Source organism: Rattus norvegicus, chromosome 1 (genome assembly GCF_036323735.1).
Source record: "Rattus norvegicus strain BN/NHsdMcwi chromosome 1, GRCr8, whole genome shotgun sequence".
Lineage (NCBI taxonomy): Eukaryota > Metazoa > Chordata > Mammalia > Rodentia > Muridae > Rattus > Rattus norvegicus.
Window position 1 is genome coordinate 36,727,910 of NC_086019.1, and position 20,590 is coordinate 36,748,499.

The 20,590-nt window shown below is 40.8% G+C and overlaps 1 long non-coding RNA gene across 1 annotated transcript; it reads left to right on the forward strand.

Annotated features, from left to right (window-relative positions):
* Nucleotides 1–1,664: 1,664 nt before the first annotated feature.
* LOC134482589 (uncharacterized) lies at nt 1,665–19,948 on the forward strand. The gene is made up of 2 exons (XR_010058908.1): nt 1,665–1,956; nt 10,615–19,948. It is a non-coding gene; the product is annotated as an uncharacterized LOC134482589 (long non-coding RNA).
* The last annotated feature ends 642 nt before the right edge of the window (nt 19,949–20,590 follow it).

Consider the following 20,590-nt stretch of genomic DNA (forward strand, 5'->3'; position numbering starts at 1 on the left):
GGAAGACACACCACTCAACTCCTGACATTTGTAGGTTGTATGCATTCCTACAGTAGACTGGGGCAACACAGGGACAAAGACCAGAGTTCCTCAGAAGTGCCCACCTGCCCCTGACTCTGACACCCCTGCACTCTGATGTGTAACCACAAACAACAGATCCAAAAGGCAAAACTAATTGCCGTTGAGAACAATCAACACTAAATTTCTGACAGGACATCCAGGTTTATGATTTGAGCTATGGCCAGATGCTCCTCCCCACACAGCCTTACAAAATGTAACCACATAGATCCTTACTAAAACCATGAACAGTGAGGGATGAAACTTTCACCTGCTGTGTGAGCACAGTGGAACTCAGCACTAGCTCGAGATGACCCACTTGTAAGAACTGAGACCCTGCTGGAGCAGGATTGGGCTTTCTGTATGAGCGGTCCTGTGAGCTTGTGTGAGCAGTCAGTGCCATTTTGGGGTCAGCCATCAGCATATCCCCAGGTCTTAGCTTCTGTTTAGATAGGGGTGAGGCATGTTGTAAACTGTTGGATACAGCTTCCACTTCTCAGATATCACTCATGTTGGTGACGGACCTTTCTAACTCGTTACTCCTGCAGTCTCAGCACAAACTGAATAAAGTGCACCCTAAAGACTCAGACTGCTTGTTGACCTGTGTGTGGTCACAACACAAGCTCTGGTGTTTGCTTACATTGCACTAAGGGGTTTATTGTGGCTCTTGTAATGGAGATAGAATGGAAAGGGCTCAGTTCAACCTCCCCAGCAATGGGATTGCAGGTATGTGTCACCAAGTCTGGCCTAGTTTTCAGTATTAATATTTTATAAAATGTGATTATAAAAAAGCAATTCAAGTGAGAGGTGGTTCACTAGACATACCAGCTTCCTGTTGAGTTCAAAACTATACAAAGTTTAAAATAAAAACACTACATCGGGCAAACCAAAAGAAATCTGATTTAGGAGGGATAAAAGGCGATGATGACTCAATGGGAGAAATCCCACCAGAGATACTGTCTCTAGAATTTAAGAATCAGTAGGAGAGAACATGACTTCTTAATATTTCTGATAAAGTTTCTCAATAGTTAAAGCAAATGTTCACAACTAGAAGCAACAAGATGTCAGCACATATCCCACAAATGCATAAACATCATTAGAAACACAATGTTCTATAACAGGGAATTTTAGATGAATTAGAAACATTCCCTGAAAAATGCAACACACCAAAATATTAAAAAAAAAAAAGTAATTAGCTTTCTGTTCCTGTAACTAACATCTGTGAATATCAGCCTGAAAGGCATCAATCAGCCTGTGATAACTTGGACCTGTCACTGGCACTAGCCACCTTGCGATAGCTTGAGTCTGTCATTGGAAGCTTGTGGTGAATCAGCATGTGACTAAGAAGGGAAAGATCCCACATCAGCTTAGAGGACATTCCTGAGCAGTTTGAAGATCTCCCATGAAACTCACCAGTTTAAAAGGCTTACCACTAACTAAAGCTTTTAGCATATAAGCCTTTGTGGGACTTTACAAAATACAAATTACAGCACTTGGGTACTTTGTATCTATCTAGAAACTTAACCAAACTCTGGTACACATGGCTTTAGTGCCATCTTAGAGGGGGGGAAGGGGAGGGAGGAGAGAGAGAGAGAAGGGGGGTGATATTCTCCAAAGAACATGGGAGTGTTGCTAAGTGCCTATGTGACCAGCACAGTTGGTTCCAGTGGAACTCTGGGGTACCAGATATTCTTATTGTGACTCACACAGTCCAACCATCTTCTCCAAGACCATGGTGGCAATGGGAGCAGTCAGCTTGTTGGGCCCTAAGTCCTTCATCCTTTATGAAAAACGTTTCTTACAAGATTTCACAAACTAGTCTGTAACAGTGCTAACTTATGGCTGACTAATCTTGTTTTATTTTCCTTCTGGATAAGGTCGAAATCATCTTTATTCCTCGTAAGTTTTAAAACCAGCTTTACAAGTTCACCACACCCTCCTGTGCGATCTTAAGACCTGAATGTCCTGGAATCAGTGGGTTGAAATCTTCATTTGCTACCTGAAAGAAATGGTAGTGCTCTCCATTTTGGTTCATATTCTTGTAAGGTCTTCCAACCCTATTTAAAGTCTTAAACACACAGGCTCTACACATCTTCTGTCGGTCAGAAACAGACTAGGTGTTCTGCGATGCCTAGGTCATTTCAGTGTTTGAAATGAATCTTTGGAATTTGGGGATCTGCCTTGAAAAAGTGAATTACATAACATAATGCACCATTGTAGCCTGTGTAACTGTGTGGTGCACAGTGTTAGGTGCGTTTGTTTTGGGAAGCCGTAGCCACTGCTCATCTGCACTGTTCCATCTTCTCAAGCAGAAAATGGATGCCCATTGAACCAGATTCTGTTTCCAGTTCCCTCAAAAAGTCACCAATCTATGAATTTGTCTACTGTATGTACATCACTTAAATAAATTATGAAATGTGAAAACAAAGTGTGAATTAGATAAAAACTAATCACAACTTTGCTATTCATCAAATAATGTAATCAAGTCACTAAGCTATTCAATAGCGTTGTAGGATTCCTTCTGATGTGCTCTCCTTAAGTTAAACCCCAAACTTTATTTCAGTTTTACATTCTCCCACTAACATTTTTCAGATTTAGCATTTTTCTAACTATTCACACATCACTTATGTTGTAAAAATATAAAAAATAAAAAAAGTAAGGTTGTCTTTTATCCCGCTAGGTCTGGCATGGCAGTGTCCCAAGGTATCTGCTGGATATCTTAATTCTCAGTCAGCAAGGCCTCTCACCCGCTCTGCTCCCACATCGCACTGCCAAAGGCCTCTCTCTGAGCTGGCAGCAGTCTCTCTACCTATCTAGTTCCCAAGGCTGGTCTCTATGCCAGGAACACACATCCCAACTCCGTGGCAGCCCAGACCAGCTGCCACACACTTTCTTTTTTTTTTTTTTTTTTTTTAAAGATTTATTTATTTATTATATATAAGTACACTGTAGCTGTCTTCAGATACACCAGAAGAGGGCATCAGAACTCTTTACAGATGGTTGTGAGCCACCATGTGGTTGCTGGGAATTGAACTCGTGACCTCTGGAAGAGCAGTCGGGTGCTCTTAACCGCTGAGCCATCTCTCCAGCCCTGCCACACACTTTCTTACACTTAAATTGCTACATGAAGGAACACACAACACAATAACCTTAGATCCAATTGATAAGATACAATTGCCCACGTAAACACACAAAACCCAGTACACATCCATCTCTTAAGAACATTAATAGCAACCTGTAAACACACAGAGCGGAATCTTAACGTCAGCCTCCATTTTGTTTCCGCCGTGACTACCTTCTCTGTCCCTCCTGTCTCTCCTCTTTTCCGTTCCAGTCTCCTCCTCTTCCTTCAAACTTTTCTCCCGCCCATCCTTCCTTCTCATCCAATGACAGGCCTCATTCTATCTTGTACCTGCCTCACCTGTGACATCATCCCACACACATCATGTGAAAAGACATGCTTTCTGGTCACCAAACATGGATGGACAAAGATCAGTTCTGATAAAATATGTGGAAAGTGTAATCAAAGGCGGTGAAATACAGTTCATTAAGGTGTAGTGCAAATTTGCCTTCTTTTAAAAAATCTGTTGGTGATTTTAAAAGAAACTAGTTCTTTTTAAAAATTTAACATTTATCTTTTCTCTAGTGTCATTCTTCTATAGGCATTGATGATGTTCAATAAAAGGAAATTTCCACTTTTTATGATCCCATTATTGTAAGAAGGAACCAAACTGAAGTCATTTTGAATAAAACTTCCAATTTGAATAGGGGTCAAATAAAGTTTAAGTTTCTAAGACCTCCCTGGGTAACTGACAGACACTTGGCAGAAAGAACCATGTAAGTGGATACCTTACATCCTGGTTAGTAAGTTGAGACATAAATGCTAGGCAAGTCACCCCACCACAGTTGAATAATCCAACCAAAGGAAACCGGATAAGTGTACCACAAAGACATGTTCCTAAAGAAGTACTCTATCCTTAAACCTGATAATCTGGCACAGATGTTTGTGGATTTCAGACTTGAATCTCTGTAACATCCTGGCTCGGGGGTCACAGTTCAGCTCCTGAGTTTGTTCTGCAACACTGATGGATCAGTATCGGTCTGAGTGTAATAAATTTTTCATCTGCCTTAGTATTTACCAAGATGAACATTCTAAGATGCAGTCAGCTCCCAAGTCTCTGCTGTTTTCCCTGTTGGTCAGTTTTGCTGCCCAATTTGAATGTAGATCTTACTTTGCTGGACTCTTAGGTTTCCGGACTGCTTAGGTTGTATTGGATTTTCTGACCCCAACATTATCGATATGTGTGTGTCTCATTATATAACTGGCATCAAAAAGCAGAGAATGGTGATTAATCAAGTGTGCTCCATAAGGAAGAGCCTCCCGCCAGACAGGAGTGGGCTTAATTATGAAATGGCGTTACAATACAAATATATTTAAAAGTTTCAACATTGCTGTCATGTGCTGTTCCTCTGCTTGAATAATGAAACTAGAACACAGAACATTCAGGATTTCCAGTTTTGGTTTGGTTTGGGTTTGAATTTGTTGTTTTTCAAGATAGGGTTTCTCTGTGCTGTCCTGAAACTCGATTTTTGATTAGTCTAGCCTCAAACTTGCTGAGATCTACCTCCCAAGTGCTGGGATTAAAGGTGTGCACCACCACACCCAGCACTGTTTCCATTTTTAAAAAGTGCCTCTCCTTCAATTCTCAGGCTCTCACACTGCTTAGAAATAGCCAGAGCAGAGTGGGAGCCTGAGGAAATGGTGTTTCGTGGCTGATGTCATGGAACAGGAAACAGAAAATGGAGAGGTTTTGCCTCATGTCGGCAACAGAGTCTAGGTTTTGCAGAGACTGTTGCATATTTATTGATATAGGCAATGTATTTGGCATTTTAACAAAAACAACTATGAATTATGATGGTGATTCATTAGATTAAGATATATACAATACATAGTGTAAAAATATGTTTATTAGGGATTTTCTGCCCCACTCTTTCCTGTCTGGCTCCCAAATAAGAAAACTGAAACCTGGTATTTTTATTAACAAGCTGTAAGCCTAGACTAGCAGGTACTGAGCTCTCCTAATTTACATCCCAGCCATAGACCTCATGTTACTTGCTGTCTGAGTCTCACCTGGCTTGCTGTTCTCTATGTGTGTCCTCAGGACGAGCTTCCCTTGGCCACATGCTCATAGTCCATCCTGCCTCACTAATGACCTTCTTTTTCTCTCTCCATCTTCTTCACTGTCTCTCCTCCCCCAACCCCCAACGAGTCCTCTCTGGAGACCCCTCATTTAATCACAAATTGCCTCCTTTTCTATCCTGCCCAGTCACAGGCTCCAGACTTTTATTAACAAATCATCTCCTGGCTGTACCACTCAATACTAGAGGGTTCTCTGGTACTGAGTGCCCTCTCGGAGCTGCAGCAAACCATTCCCACCATTTTTTACAGGATTAAGTCAGTATCAGAAATATGACTTCCTCTGTAGGAGCGTCACTTCTCCACAACTGTAAAGCTTAAGATGAAGTAGACAGAAACAAGGTGCATTGGGACTACATTGGTCATTTTGTATATGAGTTGATGGGGCCGTAGATGTTGATGTGAAGCACAGGTACAAGCATGCAATATGCTAGTATGGATGGTCCCAAGATGATGCTCCAGTTTTATCCTGAGCCTCAGTGCCAGACAGTATCCTCCTATCCTCCTACTCCAGTCAAGTTATCCCTTCTGAAAAGCAGCTGCATTAATATAAGACAAAAACAAAACCAGGAAACAGGGAAAACCAGACAGACAGACAGACTGATAGATAGATAGACAGACAGACAGGCAGACAGATGATAGATCTTATTTGAAGAACTACCGATGTGCAAAGAATGGCTCATTTTACTGTATGCAATTTAATATGGTGTCAACAAAGTCAATGTATTAATTATTTAAGTATCTCCCATAGTTATGTCTTTTAAAAATAATATTCCTTAGTTTGCTTTTATGTTAAGAAGACAACATAGGATCTACCTCCTCAACAAATTTAGATGTGTCCAGGATTAAGTTGTTAGGGTGGGTATCATGTTCCCAGTAGGTTTCTAGAATTTATTCATCTGACATAATTGAAGCTTTATACATATCGGCTAACAACTGTGCACTTTTCCACAGAGAAAGAATATTAGCATGATCTAATGTTTGATACTCGGTAACTATATTATTTATCTTAGAGAAAGTATTGCATGCTTATGTGTGCTGTTTCAGATACCAGCGTCTCCTTTATTTCTGAGGCAGAAAAAAATTCCATCATGTGTGCACATGGTACTTTCTTTATCTTTCCATTTGTTCAAACTTGAGTTGTTCCTTACCTGGGCTGTCATTACAAGGGCTGAAATGTGCATGGGAGTTCAGATGTCTTTATGAGACTTTGGTTGGAGTTGCTTTTGTATATTGTTGAGTTGTGTGTTTGTTGTATTGGAAGTTTTAGCTTGTTTGTTTGTTTGTTTGTTTGTTTGTTTGTTTGTTTTGGACCCCATACTGTTTTCCACAGCCACTGTACCATTTTACATCCCCACATTTTCTCTGTGTATTTTGTACCTGCATTTCCTTGTTGTTTAATGATATTGGCAAATCCCTGTTGACCATTTGTATACCCTTGTAGAGAAATGTCTTGTCAAGTTCCATTTATTTTCAATAAGGTTATCTGTTTTCTCTACTGATCTTTAGGAGATCCTTACACATTTTGGATTATTCACTTGCCTGAACCCACAGGGGTTAATGATGCTTGCTAAGGTTACTGACAGAACCATATTACCAAAGGACAGACTCTTAAATTGACAGTGTAGAGAAAACTGAATTGCCACTTGAAAAAAAAAAAATCCAGAGGTTGGATTCCTACATTATACCATATACAAAAGCCAACACAGTAGGCTAGGCTTCACTGTAAGAAAAAAAATGGAAATACAGGGGGAAAATATTTTCATGGTGGATTTGGATATAGCATCATGGATTTGACACTAAAATCAGAGTTAACAAAAGCTTTCGGAGGATAGCTCCTGTGATGGCCAGGTCCCACAGAGGAGATATGGTGTTGGGAAGGAGGCGTGAGCCCCGTATGGAGGGTGCTGGGGGTTGGGAAGAACCTTGCAACTTGACTGACTGACGCTCAGAATGCTTTTTTTATTTATACAGAACACAGTAGGCGGGGTTGGGGACTTAGCTCAGCGGTAGAGCGCTTGCCTAGCAAGCTCAAGGCCCTGTGTTCGGTCCCCAGCTCCGAAAAAAAAAAAAAAAAACTCAGTAGGCAGGTGTCTTAGTTAAGGTTTTATTGCTGTGAACAGACACCATTACCAAGGCAACTCTTATAAAGGACAACATATAATTGGGGCTGACTTACAGCTTCGGAGGTTCAGTCCATTATCATCAAGGCAGAAACATGGCAGCATTCAGGCAGGCATGGTGCGGGAGGGGCTGAGAGTTCCGAAGACAAATAGAAGACTTACTCCTTGGACAACTAGGAAGAGGATCTCCTTGCCCATCCTCCTTGATCACTAATTGAGAAAATGCTTTACAGATGGATCTCATGTAGTCATTTTCTAAATGGAAGCTCCTTTTCTGTGATAATTCCAGCTTGTATCAAGTTGACACATAAAACCAGCCAGCACAGCATGATTCATGATGTTCAAAAATATAAATCATATCATTTTTGTCCCCAGACATGTGTCTTAACTTCCTCCTAAGTCATAAGTTTAGTAGTCATTGAGAGAACAGAATTATCTTTTTTAAAAGATTTAATGTACTCACATACATAAAATAAATAAATAAAATCTTTTTTTAAAAAAAGATTTTAATTATTTATTCTATACAAGTACACTGTAGCTGTTCTCAGACACACCAGAAGAGGGCATCATATCTCATTACAGATGGTCGTGAGCCACCATGTGCTTGCTGGGTTTGAACTCAGGACCTCTGGAAGGCAGTCAGTGATCTTAACCACTGAGCCATCTCTCCAGCCCCAGAATTATCTTTTACAGTCATTTTCCTTCATCAACCCTATAAGCCAACTTTCACTAATCTTATATTTTTAAGGGCACTAAACAGGAAGTTTGGGCAGATTGCCATGTCCCAAGCAGTGTATTATCAACTTTTAATGGTCAGAGTGCTAACTGTTATTAGGCCCAAGAAAAATCTTCAGGCCAAAGTTTCTGCAGTTATTGTTCAATGTCTGCCATAATACAATGTTTATATCTTTGTAGAATTTATTTATATGTCTAATCTTGGTATTCTTTTGGTGTTTGGTCAAACAACACTACAGTGGCTCTACAAGAGCTAACTTTTAGAAAGAGAGCCCTTAATAATTCATTCTTTTATCATTGTCCTACCATTTTTATCTATCAATATAAGTCCTGTATAGGGCAGAGATAACTCCAGCCGTTGCTGTATCTTTTCCTGGAGGAGCATAGCCTATGTGGGCTCCAATCTTATATGCCACCTAATCACCTGAGTGTGTAGTAAGAAGAAACGTTTAATTTGATCTGCTGTCAATGTCTCTAGCCTACCAATCTTGTTTATTTTTTTAAGTTTACTTAGTTTTGATTATCTTCCTGAGTAAATACAAGGTAGATGTTCCAAGAATATCTTGCAGCCAGAGCCTCATAAAGAGATCTCTGGCATTTTTATTTGCGTCATAACCTCTAGGGTGCAAAGAAGACCTTCAAGTAGGGCCAGATAAGGATAATTCCCTACAAGCAGGAGCAGTCAGGCCACATGCTTAAGAATTTCATGGGGAAGCTTCAAAGCAGTACTCCTGGGAGAAGACATAAATGATTCATAAGAAATTTCCCCAAGTTGTGAAAGACCCCCGGAGCAGGGAGACCCTCACTCAAGTGATACGACCCCCCAAGAACTCACACAAGACTGTCCTTGTAATCACATGAGGTTTATCGATAGGAACCAGTGCACTGGGGTCGAGACTCGTATCCCACGCAGGGGCAGTGGAGTTTGACCCCGAGAGGCTGGGAGAAACGGTATTTAAAGGGAGAAACCACAACCCGAGGGGGCAGGGATGGCATCATTGGAAAGTGTGTAGAATAACAGTGAAAAAATCACAAGGAAAAACTCTCTGTTTTTCAAGATTGTTTCCTAGGAGAAGCTGCCTCCTGCTTCTCAGATTGTTTAACTTCATGGTCCGCTAGTTCCTAGGAGAAGTTGCTTCCTGCTTCTCAAGATTGTTCTCTAATATTTATGGTCATATGACTTAGAGAATAGGATGGGAGCCACGAAAAAAACACCAGAGATCAACTATAATGTCCTCTTTGGAAAAAGAGGATCATATAATTTGGATATTACATTCAAAATAAATATTACATGCTTTGCTCGATACATTAGAAGTCTAGATGGAGGTTTGAATTTTCTATACTCTATATATTGTTTTTGAGTCTTTTTAAAGCACCAGTATGGGAAGTGTATCCAATGAAGAATGGGGACATGCACACTGATCCATCTAACTTATATTTAAATTGATCCTGGGATAAAGAAAACAATGGAATGCAGACATTAACAGAATTGGCAGGACCAGCAGACATACTTTTCAATGGAAAATATGTCACTGACATGTTCCCACATTTGATAGTGACTATGTAGGACACTATGGTGAATACTTTTATAACATAAAATGACAAAGTAATGAGAATCGGCGCTCCTCAGGTTGATTCTTTGCCTATGTGTTTGGTTCCTGAACCAAATCTCTGTAATTTCTCTTCATGGCCTCTGACATAATCATATACATCAGCAGGATCTGAATGTCATCACCCAACACAGCTCCCCTCAGAGTTTTCCAGGTATGACATGCCCAACACAGCAAGGTTCATACATGAGTTGTAAAGAGGAGTAACTCCTTCCCTCACACTAACATTAGGGTACAATGAAGGAGGCCAGGTGATGGTGGCACTTGCCTTCAATCTCAGCACGGGAGGCAGAACAGGCAGATGTCTGTAGGATGATGTCATTATGCAGGTGAAGGCAGGTGGAAGATAGAACAAGGCCTGTCATTGGATGAGAAGGAAGAATGGGCAGGAGAAAAGTTTTAGATAGGAGGAGATGGGAGCAAAAGGGAAGCAACTGAGAGAACATGGAGGCAGATGTTAAGTACAAAACCCTGTGCACATTTACAGGTTGTTATGAACATTCTTAAGGGATGGATATGTACAGGGCTTTGTATGTCTAGGTGGGCAATTATATCTTATCAATTGGATCAGAGGTCACTGTGTTGTGTGTTCTTTCAAGTGGTGATTTAATTGAATTCAATAGAGAGTGTGGTGGCTGGAGACACTGGGCCACCATGGAATTTGCATGTGTTTGTCTGGCACGGTGGCAACCTGCCTTGGGAACTAGATGGGTAGAGAGATTGTTGCCAGGCTCAGACAGTGGCCATTGGCAGTGTGATATGGGATGGAGCAAAGCAGGTGAGATGCTTTGCTTACTGAGATGAAAATATCAAAAAGAAGTCATGAGGTAGTACCGTGCCGCACCTACTGTGGGATTAAAAAAAGGTATTTATTTTAATTTTACCCCAACAGATGTCTGAGTTTGAGGACAGCCTAGTCTACAAAGGAGTTCTGGGACACTCACTTGCTAAACAAAGATGTATTGGCGTGTGGGGGAACGAATACCATGAAGGAAGCCTGGGAAGACAAAGAGACAGCTACATACCCAGGGGAACTGGACTTCAACTTATACAATTGGAAGGGATCCCACATTAGCAGTTTGCTTTACTAGATGGAGATGGTAATACCCATGTGAGGGACAATAGAGGAACAGTTTTGTTCCTCATAACTGTAAGCAGGACTGCAAGCAGCTGAACCTCTAGGACAGGGACAAAGCAAGTGACCCAGAGAAAGAGGAAGAAAAAGACACAGGGAGGTAAACCACAGCAGCCTGCATCAGTCAAGAACTGCACATAGGAAATGAAGAAATGATGGACTCTCAGCTTAGATATGAGAGGAGGAAACTGGAAGAAATCAGGGAAGACCAGAAGAAAGCATCATCAGATCATGGCAGAATCTAACACAAACTACTATCCAAAAAGAGTAGAAATTTGCTGCAAATAGGCAGAGTATTCAAGCAAGGGAAAGAGGACAATTCTTCCTCACATAGTAAATGCAAACAATTAATCACCAAAATATAACATCTTTAACAAGAGTATGCTAGGGGAAAAAAGTTTAAATTAGACATAGAATGGGTCAGCAGAAGGGAAGCACATGTAGTCAGCAAAGTGATGAGTGCATGGATGTGCCATGGTGCTCACTGGAAGACGTGAAATGAACCACAGAAAGTATTTCTCATGTGTACCAAGTATGTTTAAATGTTTTCTGACACAGACTAAAGTAGTCTACATTAACCTTGAACTTGCTGTGATGCAGGGGATGTCACCTTTCCCCTCACAAATGCAGAGATGACAGGGATGTGCCTCAGAATAGGCTCAAGTTTCTTTTCTATCACAGTTCTGTTTACTTCAAATCACATGAATACACACAGGTCTGTGATTTCTCCCTCAGCCTGCTGACCTGACACAAAAGAGTTCATATGAGTTTTCCACTGGACCCTAGTACCCTGCTCATAAACTTTCTCAAGCCCAAGAACTGATCAAGTCATGTCGACACAATCATGGTATGCCAAGTAGATATCGTGTCTTTTTTTCAATTACTCAACCCTAAGTTATGGACAGAGAACCTAACAAAGGTTTATGCAAACCCAGTCCTCATGGTGAAACCAGGAGTCAGGTTCTGCTGCTTTTTAGAGTTCCCTGTGTGTGTGTATGACATGTGTTTTCTCACCCATAGTCAAAGATTTTCTATGCCTTCCAATTCTTGCAGATCTCCCTGTTTTTCCCACCTTCTACCTGTTGTGCCTTGGATTTTTTTCACTCTTTTAATTCTTTAACTGACAGAGAAAATGAACATAATCAAGACCGTTGCAATACACGAGCTGCAGAGTACAGGGGAACCAGAAACTCCATTTGCTCTACCTGAGGAATCTGACAGCATCCATGTGAGAACTGGGCAGCTGGCAGAGCATGGTTCCCAGCAAAGCTACTCAAAGAATTCCCAGCACTACCTCAGTTGCAAGTAGTCATCTTACCATCATTAGCTTGCAATCCTGGCCCCTGCACTCTTTTCTACTCCTGCCCTACTAGACTGCTCCAGTGTCCTAGAAGCCCAAGGCATACTCCGACCCCATTGGGAGTCCTAAGGAAACCATAACCCAGGACACAATCCCAACCACCCTGTTCCCAATCCGGAACTGCAACCTCAAGTGACCCAGCTAGTTCAGCAGAATAAATCCCAGAGGCTTTTTCTGCCTTCCAACCGAGCCCAGGTCAGCTCCCTCCCAGACGTCTCCCTCCTTCTCCCCTCCCCACGCCAGTTCCTTGCTCAAAGCACAAGGGTGTGCTGTTTCCTGGACCAACCTCCATGACAGAGACTACAGCAATGAACAGCCGCACAGGACTCTCGCAAAACTCTGAGGAAGACACACTTGTACAAAACAAAACCTAAATTGGGATTTTGTGGATGGCTCCTCACGATGTCACAATCGCATGGACTACATATCCCAGAAGTCTGTGCGAAGGTATTCCTGAAGCTGAGTATCTTATTTACCAAGTTCTTAGATTTGTATCCTTCTCTCTTTTGTCTTCACTATGGTACTTAGCCTACTTTAAAGCACTTGACTCTAATGTAGACTCTGTGTTAATACTCAATATTGCAAATTAATCAATAATATTGTTCCTCTATTCTGACACTCTGCATGAGACATACGTGGATCAGTTTCCACCTCTCAAAAACCAGTTTTTGTGTGAATATTGAGATCCATATACTGTAGTTAACTTGGTCAGGGATAGAGTGTATAGATCATTTAACAAAATTAAATCTTTCAATAGTTAATATATTAAGAAATTCAGTTTTAGTGGGAGCTCTACTACAATTTTAACAGTCTCCAACTGGTTGCTTGCAAACACAGGTAGAGTATACCACTAGGAATGTTTTGTTGTTGTTGTTGTTGTTACTTCCCTTGCTCTCGTTACACATGGAGGGACACAGCTCCTGAGATCACACTGATATGTGTACTGGCCACTGGCCCCTTATCCATTGTTAGAATTCTCTCTGCAGAGGTCTGATCTGTCTTACTCAATTTCCTTTCCCTTCTCTGATCTGCAAGTGTTCCTATGTGACAATATTTTGAAAGTCAAACCATCTATCTGCCTAGAACTTACCCCAGTTCTTCAAAATCAGGACGGAGAGATGACTATTTCTTTAAAAAAAGTATCAAATAAGTATATTGGAATTTTACAATCAAATGCCTTAAAATACACATCATAGTCTCTGAATTACCATGGAAGCCTCTGAGAGTTTCACTTTCATCTGTTTCTAAACAAGACAATTCATTTCTCAACATGCCCATAGGCTTTAATAGTCCCAAGACAGTCAAAGCAAAAAGTCTCTTGACGTTTGTAACTCATCAATTGCTTATCTTAAGGTGTTCACATGTTCACTACCTCAACATGTCATGGACCAGTGGAAACCAACCTATTCCAAAAGAGAGGAATAGTAACCTGACAAGGAAGAATAAGAACAAGTTAGGTAGAAATTTGCTGTGAAAACCCAACTCCGAAAACATCACTTGTATTGTGTCTGTGGTTACTAAAGGCATTATTTGGATGGCAAAGAACAGTGTTCTAAACTTGATCTATGTGGTCTGAAGAACAAATAGCCCAAGTCTAGATTTTCCTATGGTTCTAATATGAGCTTATGGTAGAATTACAAGTCCACTTAGCTGTCACCTGTGTGTTTCATGAAGTGTGATCCCACAAGATTTTGGAAGGGACAATATGCACCCTGCCAATCGCATGGTGAAGCATTTCTCTTAACACTGCTGCAAAGCTCCATGTTGACCTACATGTTGCACCTCAGAGCCTCCACATCTAGTACAATGTGAACAGTGCTGTTTAGTTCTGCTTCTATCTTGAGAAAGTGTCAGGACCCAAAACAGTTTTCTTTGTCTGTGTGTGCTGATCCTGGAGAACTTTTCTGGAAGTGGGATTCAGACCATGAAGCCCCCACAATGGGCTTCCAAATGAAATCAAAATTTCAAATGAAACTGCACTTCCATAAGAGAGGGACTTCCATGGATGTGCTCTTGGCCCAGAACACATTTAATGTTGGCTCAGGACAAAGTACCAGGATTGCCTATAGTGGAGTTAATCTCTATAACATGTATAGCAGATTTCACAATGTCTATAACTTTAATGCCACTGAGATGTCTTAGAATGAGAATGGCACTCTACAGTCTCATATAACTGATGCTTGGGCCCCAACTGGTGAGAAATATTTGGGAAGAATTTGGAGGCGTGACCTTGCCACAAGACAAATGTCACTGGGAGTAGGCTTTGAGGTTACACAATAGCATGTGATTCCCATTATCTGTATGTGCCTCAAATGTGGATCAAGGTGTAAGCTGTCTACTCCTGCTCAGGACCATGCCTGACTGCCTGCTGCCATGCTTCCTGCGGAGGAATGACTCTTCAGCTCTTCAACCACAAGCAGGAAATCAAACTGCTTTATGTGTTGCCTCACCACAACTAATAATAAGACACTCCGTTCTGTGACTTTCTAATGCAGAGGAGAACTGTACACTCACCTCAGATCTGTCTCAGATAACAGACATAGCAAAGTCTCTATCTTAATGAATTTACTTCATGAGTTTACTGGGGTTGCTGACAGGCATTTGGTTGAGGGATTATAACAGGAACATAGCAATTTCTGACTGGACTCTGGGTAAGAGCTCAGGAAAGTTGCATGCTTACAGACCACTCTAAATCTTGTAGGATATTGCAGTGATGACAGGGGTCTTGCCCCCTGTAGTGCTTACTGTATATATCAGCTTCATCAGTGAAGCTCCTGTGAGTTTTGTAAAGAACATTGAAGTCCCTATCCCTATCCACTAGCTTACTTTCTTAAGGTTGATGAGTCCCACCTCCAAAATGGGATGGTTCCTTGTAATGGAGATTGCTGTTGGACAAGTCACAAACACATTCATGAGTGACAGAGCACTGAATGCTTCTATTCAACACTGCTTTACTGTTGAAGGACTACTCCTAAAGTGTGGAGACACACATGTTTAGAGAGGGTTTTCTTTCATTGATGATCTACCACAAAATTCTCCTAGGGGAAATTAACAGAAGTTTCTCTCCTGGGTGATTCATGAACTCATCATGTGAACAATCAATACTTCTGCATAACTCAGTTTGAAAATCATCTACCCCACAGCAGCCTGTACCCAAATCCCATGGGAGAGAAAGCTGAACTCCCGGAAGTGTGGACAATACTGAGACCTCAGGACAGACCGCCACTTCTGCCCACTTCTGCCCACATTCCTGGCCCAAGAGTGCTGGGGACAACATACGACGACAGGGACCGCCAACAGTCAGCTGAAATGGAGACATCTCAGAAGCCCGTGGCAGCTCCTTGTAAAGTAGGTTGGCATCTGGGACCCTGAGAAGCAGGAGACACATCCCTCCAGGGGACTCGCCACCTGAAATAAGAGGCTGCCTGCAGTAGGCCGGGATGGAGACATCTCAGTAACCCACAGCAGCTCTTTGTAAAAACTGGTTGTTCCCATTTCTCCTAACCTTAGCCCTGGACAAAGACTGTATAGATTCATTTGTGCATGACTGACTTTCAGTTGGCCTTGGTGTACATAATTATTCTATTATTTCGGACTTTCCTACTTCTTTTTCCTTCTGTTCTGGTGAATTCTGTGAAACTAGATCCTTGATGTTGTGATTCTTAAACAATTGGAAAGTGAGGCATAGGAGCACAGCACAGCACAGCCCTAATGGCCCAGGTGTATGCTGCGTGTTCTCATCTTGGAAACAATGTAATTGTTTGGAACAGTAATAACTGCACAATAGTAGTTCCAGATTAATGCTTGACTTGAAAGAAACTTTAAAGAAATTACTAGAAAATGTATTAGAGCCAACATGGGGACCCTAAAAAAGGAAAAAGTTATTGAAGTTAGGAATGAAGTTTTATATAACATTTGAGAAGTTGTTCCTAGATAGTAAAATTATATACTCATAAACTAGGTCAAAATACTGGGACTCTTACAAGAGTCATTGTGTGCAAGGAACAGAAAGCTAGCAGAACCACTGAGTTAACAGTTAACAGTGGTCTGGCAGCTTTGCCTATGTCATTTATCATTAGAGCTTCACAGGAAAATGCAAGTAGCTGACCTCTGAGCTTTGAGCTCTGAAGTATAATAAGTTAAAAGTTAAAGTTTAAATAATTATAAGTTTACATTTTGACCACTGGCCTGGGGATGGGGGAAGCTTGAAACTTTAGGGAACATTTGTAATTCTTGGTTCTTTGTGAGACGTGGTTATTCTTTTGAATTTGATTTGGCAATGATAATCATTGTATAATACAATGTGTTTTTTCTACCTACTTTTGAATTATTAATAACTGGGGCAAGAGAAAGGCTGGAGAGCATGAAAAGAGCATGTGAAAAGTGAGTGAAGAGAGAATGTGAAGAGTGAATGAGAGAGTGTATGAGGGAGTGAATGAGAGAGTGAACCTGAGAACAAATGTGAGAGCGAGTGAGAGAGCATGAGAAGACAATGTAAAGAGTGAGTGAAGAGAGAATGTGAAGTGTGTGTGAAGATTGTGTGTGTGAGTGAAAGGAGAGTGCATGTGGTGTGTGTGAGATATATGTGTGAGGTGTGTATGAAGAGTGTGTGTGAGAATGAAAGCATAATGAACAGAGGTGTGCATGAGTATGGGAGTTCGAGAAAAGAAAACCACAATAAAAAAGCAGAGTGTGCAAGAGAATGCAGAGTGTGTCCAGCCTCAAGCTGGAAGATAGATAGATAGATAGATAGATAGATAGATAGATAGATAGATAGATAGATAGATAGATAGACAGAGAGAGACTGTAAGCCTTGAAATTGCCTGTCAGTTTGTACCCAAAGAGAAGTCTGTGTATATTTATTATGCACCTTCCAGATATCCCTGCTTCCAGTTGAGAATGCTGATCCTGTGTCAAGACTGAACCCCAGCACAAGAGGAAACTACATAGTACTTCTGGATACAGGAATATAGGAGCAGATAACAGCAGGAACCTGCTGGTTTCTGCCTGCACCCAGAACTGAGCTGAACCAGTGCTACAGCTCCATGCTGAGGGGGAGAGATTTACCAAAGAACTCAGAGGAGACCACTACTTTCTGCCCACATTCCTGACCCAAGAGAAAATTGCTTAGTGCCATCTGTGCCTGCTAGGCACAGGGACCTAGGAGCAGTCAGGGGCAGGACCCTTCAGGTTTCTGCCTGCACCGAGAGTTGAAAGACATTCACCAGGAGCACCTACACACCTCAGAGCAGAGCTCTCTGTTCCCAGATCTGGCTCAAAGAAAATAGGTCTACAGGAGTGCTGACATAAGGCCTACAGGAGGATCAAGCCACTTTCAGAGACGAGACAGGCTAACACCAGAGACAACCTGATGGTGAGAGGCAAGTGCAGGAACCTAAGCAACAGAAACCAAGACTACTTGGCATCATCAGAGCCCAGTTCTCCCACCAAAGCAAATATTGGATATCCAAACACAACGGAAGAGCAAGATTTTGATTTAAAATCGCATTTTATGATGATGATAGATGACTTTAAGAAGGGAATAAATAACTCCCTTAAAGAAATACAGGACAGCACAAATAAACAAATAGAAGCCCTTAAAGAGGAAACACAAAATTCCTTTTAAGAATCCCTAAAACAATTACAGGAAACAAAAATGCCAGCCCAAAGAGGTGAAGGAAATGGACAAAATGATCCAGGATTTAAAAATGGAAATAGAAACAATAAAGAAAGCACAAAGGGAAACAACCCTGGAGATAAAAAACCTAGGGAAGAGATAAGGAGTCATAGATGCAAGCATCACTAACAGAATACAAGAGATAGAAGAGAGAATCAGGGGCAGAAGATCCCATAGAAAACATAGACACAGGGGTTGGGGATTTAGCTCAGTGGTAGAGCGCTTGCCTAGCAAGCGCAAGGCCCTGGGTTCAGTCCCCAGCTCCGAAAAAAAAAAGAAAAGAAAAAAAAAAAAGAAAGAAAGAAAACATAGACACAACCATCAAAGATATTGTAAAATGCAAAAAGCTCCTATTACAAAACATCCAGGAAATCCAGGACACAATGAGAAGATCAAACCTAAGGATAACAGGTATAGAAGAGAGTGAAGATTCCCAACTTAAAGGGCCAGTAAATATATTCAACAAAATTATAGAAGAAAACTTCCCTAACATAAAGAAAGAGATGCCCATAAACATACAAGAAACCTACAGAACTCCAAATAGATTGGATCAGAAGAGAAATTCCTCCTGTCTCATAATAGTCAGAACACCAAATGCACAAAACAAAGAAAGAATTTTAAAACCAGTGAAGGAAAGGGGTCAAATAACATATGAAGGCAGACCTATCAGAATTACACCAGACTTCTCAACACAGACTATGAAAGCCAGAAGATCCTGGGCAAATGTCAGATAGACCCTGAGAGAACAAAAATGCCAGCCCAGGCTACTATATCCAGCAAAACTCTCAATTAACATAGATGGAGAGCCCAAGATATTCTATGACAAAACCAAATTTACACAATATCTTTGTACAAGTCCAGTCCTATAAAGGATAATAGATGGAAAACTCATACACAAACTAGGGAAACTACACCCTAAAAAAGCAAGAAAGTAATCTCCTTGCAAAGAAGTCAAAAGAAGAGGGACACACAAACAGAATTCCACCCCTAACAACAAAAATAACAGGAAACAACAGTCACTAGTCCTTAATATCTCTTAACGTCAATGGAGTCAATTTCCCAATAAAAAGAAATACACTAACAGACTGGATAGGTAAAGAGGACCCAGCATTTTCCTGCAACAAAAGCCACACCTCAGTGTCAAAAACAGACACCACCTAACAGTAAAAGGGAGGGAAATTTTTTTCAAGCAAATGGTCCCAAGAAACAAGCTGGAGTAGCCATTCTAATATCGAATAAAATCAACTTTCAACCATAAGTCATCAAAAAAGATAAGGAAGGACACTTCATATTCATGAAAGAAAAATCCACCAACATGAGCTTTCCAGCCTATATTTATGCTCCAAATACAAGGGCAATTACATTCATAAAAGGAACCTCACTAAAGCTCAAAGCACACACTGCACCTCACACAATAATAGTAGGACATTTCAACACCCCACTCTCATCAATGGACATAACATGGAAAAAATTAAACAGAGACATACAAATCAAATGGACTTAACAGATATTTATAGAACATTTCATCCTAAAACAAAAGAATATGCCTTCTTCTCAGCACCTCATTGTACCTTCTCCAAAACTGACCATATAATCGGTCACAAAACAAGCTTCAACAGATACAAGAAGACCGAAATAATCAAATGCATTCTATCAGATCACCACGAACTAAGGCTGGTCTTCAATAACAACAAAAATGACAGAAAGGGGGGCTGGGGATTTAGCTCAGTGGTAGAGCGCTTACCTAGGAAGCGCAAGGCCCTGGGTTCGGTCCCCAGCTGCAAAAAAAAAAAAAAAAAAAAAAAAAAAAAAAAAAAAAAGTGGAATTTGGGCTGGAGAGATGGCTCAGTGGTTAAGAGCACCCGACTGCTCTTCCAGAGGTCATGAGTTCAATTCCCAGCAACCACATGGTGGCTCACAACCATCTGTAAAGAGATCCGATTCCCTCTTCTGGTGTTATCTGAAAACAGCGACAGTGTACTTATATATAATAAATGAATAAATCTTTAAAAAAAAAGATTTAGTAAAAAAAAATAAAAAAAATGACAGAAAGGCCACATATTCATGGAAGTTGAACAATGCTCTACTCAATGATAACTTGGTCAAGAAAGAAGTAAAGAAAGAAATTAAAGATTTCTTCTAATTTAATGAAAATGAAAGCACAACATAGCCAAACTTATGGGACACGATGAAAGCAGTGCTAAGAGGAAAAATCATAGCTGAGTGCCTCCAAAAAGAAATAGGAGAGAGAACACATTAGCAGCTTGACAGCACACCTAAAAACCAAAAAGAAGGAAACACACCCAAGAGGAGTAGAAGGCAGGAAATAATCAAACTCAGGGGTGAGATCAACCAAGTAGAAACAAAAAGGACTATACAGAGAATCAAGACCAGGAGCTGGTTCTTTGAGAAAACCAACAAGATAGATAAACTCTTAGCAGACTAACCAGAGGTCACAGAGAGTGTATCCAAATTAACAAAATCAGAAATGAAAAAGGAGACATAACTACAGAATCTGAAGAAATTTTTAAAAATCATCAGATCCTACAACAAAAGCCTATATTCAACAAAATGGAAAAATCTGGAGGAAATGAACAATTTTCTAAACAAATACCAGGTATTAAAGTTAAATCAGGATCAGATAAACATCTAAACAACCCAATGACTCCTAAAGAAATAGGAGCAGTTATTAGAAC